General features: G+C 34.3%; 1 long non-coding RNA gene across 1 annotated transcript; it reads right to left on the reverse strand.

Moving 5' to 3' along the window:
- Positions 1 to 2,544: 2,544 nt before the first annotated feature.
- Positions 2,545 to 5,951, reverse strand: LOC139498528 (uncharacterized). Its single transcript, XR_011657957.1, has 3 exons — positions 5,808 to 5,951; positions 4,955 to 5,043; positions 2,545 to 3,245 (listed from the first exon to the last, which is right to left on the reverse strand). It is a non-coding gene; the product is annotated as an uncharacterized lncRNA (long non-coding RNA).
- Positions 5,952 to 7,819: the final 1,868 nt, after the last annotated feature.

The raw sequence follows: 7,819 nt of genomic DNA on the forward strand, positions 1-7,819 counted from the left end.
GACGTCATGTTACATAAAAAACATCTACTTGAGGTATATGTATATAATAAAGTGTATATGATATGGCTTTTTCAATATCACACACCATATCAATCCTCAGTGGTCTCGTTAGCCCAAAATAGAAGGGCGCCGCGCCCTGGGTGCCCTTAGCCGCGCCCTGTGTGCCCTCAGCGGCGCCCTTCTGCCCTGACGCCGTTTTTCGAAAAACCCTTGTGCCGTTTTGGTAAAATTGCCTTTTGTTTCATCGATTTCTTATCAGAAGTTCAATTACATATCTGACACATGATGATTGCCCCCAGGTAACGAGGTTAATCATGTCATTACAATCAATTATAGTGGATAAGACTTCAAAGGTGTTAATTACTAGGTAATTTAATTTTAAGACAATGTACCTTTTTGTCATAAATATGATGAATGTGTCGGCATTTTCTTTTCGATCCTCAAGTCACCATGGAAGAGTGTATGAATGAAGACTTTCGTAAATTTAGAATTGAATTGAAGTTATCAAAATAAAACTATGCCTTTACAGAAACATCGCTCATCTCAACTTGTGATTGTGAGCGACAAGCAGACGTAAACATGGAAATTAATTTTGGAGTTATTTCCCCTGAAAAAGCTTATTACACAATTGTGCTCCTAAAATATTATCTAGCACTAAAAATAGGAAAAAATAACCAATTGAATACAAAATTATATAAGAATGTTACCTTAAGGATATTAACAGTCTTTGAACATACAAAAAAAAATGTATTGCAATTTATTTTTGATAATCATACTTTTGGCAATCCATGTTTTATACATTGTCAAAAAAGAAATATGAATTTTTAAAGTTCTGAACAGGTGTCCAAGCTATGTACTTTCTAATCTGAAAGTGTGCAGTTAAACTCTCATCACAAATCAACTTGATGAAGCTACACTAAATAATATATTGCTGAACATGAACAATGAAAACAGGTGTTGAGGTCCAAGCTCTAGATGAAATTTTTAAAGTACTCTGTCATGTACATGTATGGTAAACTATGAGATGTTTAGTTTATGATCTTTCTTTTGGAAGGAGAGGGGGTGGGGGAGAAAAGTAAGTTTATTTTGCCTCTTTTGGTTAATAGTATGAATGTGTATTGCCATGTTTTATGAACATGTAGTATGAATGACTTTTCTTATGCAAATTTTATAGAATAAATAATCAAAACAACAACTTATGCATCTTTATTAACAATATATACAGAAAAAAAATATGTGAAATCGTGATACACTCAGGGACGTAGACAAAAAAAAAATGAGCAGTGCCTTCTCCTATCATAAAAAAGTGCCCTGCCCTCCACTGGCACCCTGCCCCTTTTGAATTCTAGCTAGAGCACTGAATCCTCAACCAATATAATCCCTCGAGCAGAGCTCTTGGGATTATATTGGTGTCTCGGGTTGATACGGATGCGATATTGAAAAAGCCATATGATATTCTCTATTTATCATATACTTAGCATTGATATGATAGCTTTTGCATATGTGTAATGAGCGGAAGTAAACAAGCCATAATTTCCCACCCGGGCTGATAACCCATATCAGGTGCATCTCGTGCACAAAACCCATAATAGTGCCTCTCGTGCAAGTTACTTCCGGTGTTTCCGGTATCGGTTGTTTACTTTTCCATTGTGACGTCAGATGTTTTTTATGACGTCAAAATTTACGGGAACTTTTGTGGGGATAGTTTTAAAATACTTGCTAACAAATGCCATTGACAATTATGAATCATTTTATAGTACAACAAACATGGAGTAGTAATGATCGTAAAACTTTTCCAAATTTTCAATGTTTCAAAATGCCTCTATAGGAAATGTTACCATAAATATATAAGGAGTTAATGATGCTGTTGTTGGACAACTATAGTATATTTGATTCATAATTTTAATTTTCTTTATAAAATGTTTGACTGTAGTTTATTTGCCTTACATAAAACTATTGTCGGAAGTATATGATAAAGCGATTAATACATGGCCTTTTCCATATCAGCCTGGGTATCATCCCTCGACCCATATCAGCACCTCGACTCCGTATCGGGCTGATATGGGGGTCTCGGGATGATACCCAGGCTGATATGGAAAAGGCCATGTATTAATCTCTATATATATAACGACATAATATTTTCATATTATTAATTTGTGTTTACAAAATATTTTTTTTAAGGAGTATCCATTGAAAAAATGATTTTTTTAAAACAAGTGATACGTAATGTTATTTTGCACTAGATAATGTCCCAATTTTCATAGATCGGTTAAAAACCCAAAAATAATTTGCATAATGGAAATTTAGGTGATAGCAATTATACGTTGGAATGATGTAAAAATTATGAAAATAAGCTGAAGATGTAGAAAGTTCGACAAGTTTTTAAATCGTGAACTTTTGGTTAATTTTACCGCGATGATGTATGAAATGCACTATATATGTCATCGTTAATATTTTGAGAAAAATGAAACCAATAAGACGTCGTGCGTGACATGACTTCTTTGTACGCCCTAAGCCCGTCTGGTAACAAAAATAATTCTGATATTTGATTCGATTAACAGCTATAATTGTTGACATTCACAGCATATGTATGCATTGTAGAAGTACACTGGGTTTATGTTACGACATTGAAAAAAAAAACACATTCTGAGCACCTGTTACACAGTACTGTTTTTGTAAGTACCGTGTTATACTGTGTGGTTGTTTATAAAATATAATTAATACAATTAACTAGAAAGGTCGCAGACTATTTCAAATATAGATTTTTAGACTTGTTATACTCTGTATATATGTTTACATCATATGTTTCACATGTATTTTAATTAAGAATTCGCATTTCTTGTATGAACTGAGAGGAACGAATGAAGAATTTAGGTCTGATAAGTCCATACTCTAATGTACATTTCCAAGTTTTCCTTTATTCCACAAAGTTACCACCAGGTATTAACTGACATGTGGAAGTCATCCCCAAAGCCGCTTACATCATACTTTCCTTTCATACTAAACCCATCTCTCGAGACGAAACCTGAATAGTTCACACCATGAGCACCATGGTAGCGTTTTACAAAATCTATTTTTCCAGTTATTGGATCAAACTTTCCTTTGATGGAGAATGTTCCGATTTCGTCATCTCCATTTCCTTCAACTGAATCAGCCTCGAACTGAAGATTAATTGAAAACACGTGTCTATCTCTATACTGCATGTAATAACCAATCCAATGTCCTGACTTTGCTTCGATATAAGACTGAAATAGAAATATTTGATCATGATCTACATTTGTATTCATAGATTATCGTTGATCTTCTCAATGAGATTGTTTTTCTCGCTTGAGCCGGAACGGCAAAAGCGAGAAAAGTAATCGAGTTGAGATGACCATGGCAATGATAATCTGTTTATTGCTATTTTACATATAACGGTCAATTTCATGTCAATTTCATTAGCAACGCCATGTGCCTCCTTAGTTTCTAGCGATAAATATATATAATCGGGTTTTCTACACATTGATATCATAAAATATCAGCCGCGAGCCACAATGTGAACCTTTTTGGCGAGTGAGAGCAGCGAACGAGTTAAAAAGTTTCACGTTGTCAACTTGTGTCGAGCGGCTGTTATCTAATCGAAGAAAACCCGATTATCTATACTTATCGCTAGAAACTAAGGAGGTACGTTTATCGTTCTATTTCTGGTCTTTTCCTTCTTCCTAAGACAATTATAAAATTTTCGCTTGACGAAAGCCAGCTTGATAACGTCTCCTCTCGCATTGTGACTCGCTGATAATGCCTGGTCTCGTTTTGAAGCCTTGATACGAGAACTACGGAGCGACAAGGCAGGGTGATATAAGCGTTAGGGAAGGACGTTAATTTTCCATCTCAAGCGAGTAGCATGATATGAAAAATTATCACCAAAAAAAAAGATCAAAGGAAAAACGCACAATATATTAGTATAATTTAATTAAAAATATTGCATAACAACGTCCTTAGACTTGTTGACATTAGTGTTTAACGTCTGAGATAAATGTTTTTCTATTTTTCATGATTTTTTTGCAAATATAAAATAGTTGATGCATCGTTTTGATCATGGCATTGTTCATCCTCAATTGAACTGTTATTTTGAATATCCCTTGAAATCTCTTTATCTCATTTATAAAAATTATGACCATTTAACTAATTTTTTTAATAGTTATTCAGTAGTTACTTATCAAATATTTGCAACTGACATTAATTAACGTTCAATACATAAAAACGACATCAGTGGTTTCGTTTGAGCGTGGACGCTTCGAATGCCAGCTCATAATCCCAGAATGGAGCTCATATGTATGTATTGCTTCATCGCTTATCATGCGTCATTAATGAGTTGGAGAAAAGACTTGTCGGCTAGGGGTCAAAATATTGTGTACGAGTAGAGTGACATGATTTCATACAATCTGTTACCTTGTGAACTAGCATGTTAAACATCCGTTTTAGAATATCTGCCTAGAATGCAATGATTTATTAACCAGACTTAAGTTTTCGTCCTGAATATGCATTTAATTTGACACTGGATGTTCAACAGCCGTCCATTATCATCTTCCAGTGGAAGCCTTAAGTTTCTCCTCTTCCTTCTATACATAATTGGAACTGACCAAACGTAAATGCCATTGGATGTTTACCTAATCTGTTAATTTCCTGAATTTGCATGAAATCAATTGGCATCAGAAGTTAAGCAAGCAACAATTATTTTCTCATAGAATTCTCTGTCAATAAACATGATAAGATACATTATTCATTTTTACTGTGGAAATGTGTAATGAAATTGTTAACCACACCAGCAAATCTATAATCATGTAAAAGAAATTTGAGGTTTTAAAATGGAACAAATTATATCTATGACCTCAGCACAATCTTTCATCGCAGAGAAGCATCTGACTAAGTTGTATAACATTCTTGTTAGGAAATATGATTTTTGTTCACTTACCATTTTCTATGTTCTATTGTCATACTCTATAAAAGCATCCTTCAAATTTCTCAACTGCTTCTTAATACACTCAAGCTTCTATAATATTGCTGTAAAATGATAAACAGTTATTTAATATTTTTAAGTTTGTTTTCTTAGCACATTTTGAATTTCAGAGAGTAAAAGTAAATCGTAAAATTCTTACATCAGAAAAAGTATCCATCAATTTATGTAAAGGGTGAACGTGTATCATGGTATGTTTTTCATGTTCTACAAAATAGGTTGCATAAATTATATATATTCCTATTTAAATTAAATATTCATATTTAAATTAAATATTCATATTTCTGTGATTTTGATGCCTTTTTACCATATGTTTACTGGAGTATTTTATTTTATATTAATGTTTGAACTTTCTTTTTATTATCTTGGAGGGGTAACAAAAATTAAATGGAAGCTCAAAAGTCTGTGTTGTTCATTATTCGGTTTGAATAGCATAAGTTGAATGGGCTTGCATGTACACAAAATGAAAGTATAACTTTGCTCGTCACCGGACGGATAAATATATAAAACTATTTTTAGATTCCTATTCATAGAAAAATTATATTATGCGTTTGGTTCAATACGCAGCAAAATAATACGTTATGTAAACATTCACGTAATAACGGTAAATATTACAATTCTGGTAAATACTGCATGAGCATTTCATTTCTCTTGTCTGTATATTGTTTGTCAAAGAATATGTATATGCCAGTTAAACAACAAAAGAACGACAACTCTAAATAGAAACGAACAATTTTAAAGAAATCCGTTGTTTTTGACACTTTTACAAAATAGTACAAGTTTTCGTAACAAATAAAACGTGTTTATTTACCTTAAAATTTTCTAGCTTCACCCTTCGTATACTAAATCAAACCATAATCATAGAGGATTTCCGCATTATTTGTGTAAACATGTTTGTTTAAGAGCGGTGATAGGACAAATTAAAGTACTATAAAAGTATGAACATCGGAGTCAACATGAGTGGTGTTGAGTGCAAACTAAAGTAAACATACCTGCACACAATTTTATTTGAATTGGTATTGTAAACTCTCGTTCTGATAAAGTGTAGAATGGTAAACATTCCAGTGAAAGACTAGTTGATAATTCAAAGCGCAAAGTCGTCACAGCAAAAAATTGAAATAGTCTTTCAAGTTCAAGACATCATAATTGAGGAAAAAACACACCTCAAACAAGGGTATTCTAAAGAGAGGCGAAATATACCAAAAGGACATTCAAACTCAAAAGCGGAAAATAAAAACACAATGTAAGAACGGCTACGCCATGGATAAAAAAGAAAAAGACAATAAACAGACAAACACAACGTAGAAAACTCAGTAAGGCCTAAGGGCTGAGCTACACGAACTCAACAAAAACTGGGGATGATCCCAGACACTCCTGAAGTGTTTACAGATCCTGCTCCACATGTGGCACTCGTCGTATTGCTCAGGTTAGTATAAAAATCCAATAAGAAGTCTCTATAATTCGGTAGGTAACATTCGGTAAAAGGGGGCTGCATGGTTTGTACATGCAAATCAAGGGTATTTTATTCAAATGATTTGCACCACGTGACTTTGTCCCCTTTGATCAAATTACCTCCCTTCATTATCATCTGTGAAACGGTTATTCCGTAACGGTCAACCAATTTGTGAGATGGCGTCCGTAAAATTTACGAAGGGATGATTTCTACTTCACCACTTGGAGCTCTTTGGTTTAATAGATTCCTTGTGAGCAGCAAGATATTCACAAACAGTTTGCCTTTATATAAGACAAAAACTGCGATTGTTACATGTATGCGTTCGGTATTGACCAAAGATTGGTGACTTTCACTGCACAAGGCATATGATTTCACATCCAAATCCGGAAGGACGTGGCTTTGTATTTATTCATCTTACTGCCTTATGGACACTCTCTCAGCTTGTGGTTGTTTCATTGAATTGTGAAATGAACATAATATCAGATAAAGTCCTGTAATGATTATTACATACGTATCTTGAATAAAAACATGCACAAACCCTATATGTTTGTATGTTGTTCTAGTTTTGTGTTGTCTCACCACTGTCCCCGGTTAGGAGGATGGTTTAGCGCCATTTAACTAGTTGAACCCCGCCAAATTCTGTATGTGCATGTCCCAAGTCAGTTACCCTTAATTCCGTCAGTGGTTCATAGCCAGAATTTAGTAGTGCTTTTGCTAATTAATATTCATAATATGTAAATGAGAATAGACCACTTTCGAGTTCATCCGTCACCGGAAAAAACTCGTCAATTATACGCGCCTTTATCATCGTCATTTGTGCGTTTGGGGGCGTCGTCACTTCCTTCCAATGTTGAGCGAGTGGTTGGAAAACTATAATTCTATATTGTACGAATTATTCGGCAAATTGAATTCTCAAAATTGACAATCAACACTGCTGTCATTAGGGAAATGTCAGTAAGTACCTACAGAGCAACCATTATTTCTAGTTTATCCTGCACAAAGACGATCACTAAGACGCTTGATGAACGTAAATAGTGCAGGGATACAGGCGAGCCCCTCTATCTGGTAAATGACGTCATAAAGGCGTGTATAATTGACGAGTTTTTGCCGGTGACGGATGAACTCGAAAGTGGTCTATTGTACCACGTGATAAAAGTTTGAACTGGACTGGCTTGATATCACTAAAATCTTTAAAATACGGATATTATAAGTTGCCCGTCACAGAGTCCTTATTTACAATCACTGTGATATTTACGTAAAGTTGTCAGGCGGTCAAAATCAAAACAATGCACGCGAATTTAGTGAATATATCATGTTTTCGTGAGTTTATTCTTCTTGAAATAGGGGCATTTTAACTTAACGTAGGAACC

This window comes from Mytilus edulis, chromosome 12 (genome assembly GCF_963676685.1).
Source record: "Mytilus edulis chromosome 12, xbMytEdul2.2, whole genome shotgun sequence".
Classification (NCBI taxonomy): domain Eukaryota; kingdom Metazoa; phylum Mollusca; class Bivalvia; order Mytilida; family Mytilidae; genus Mytilus; species Mytilus edulis.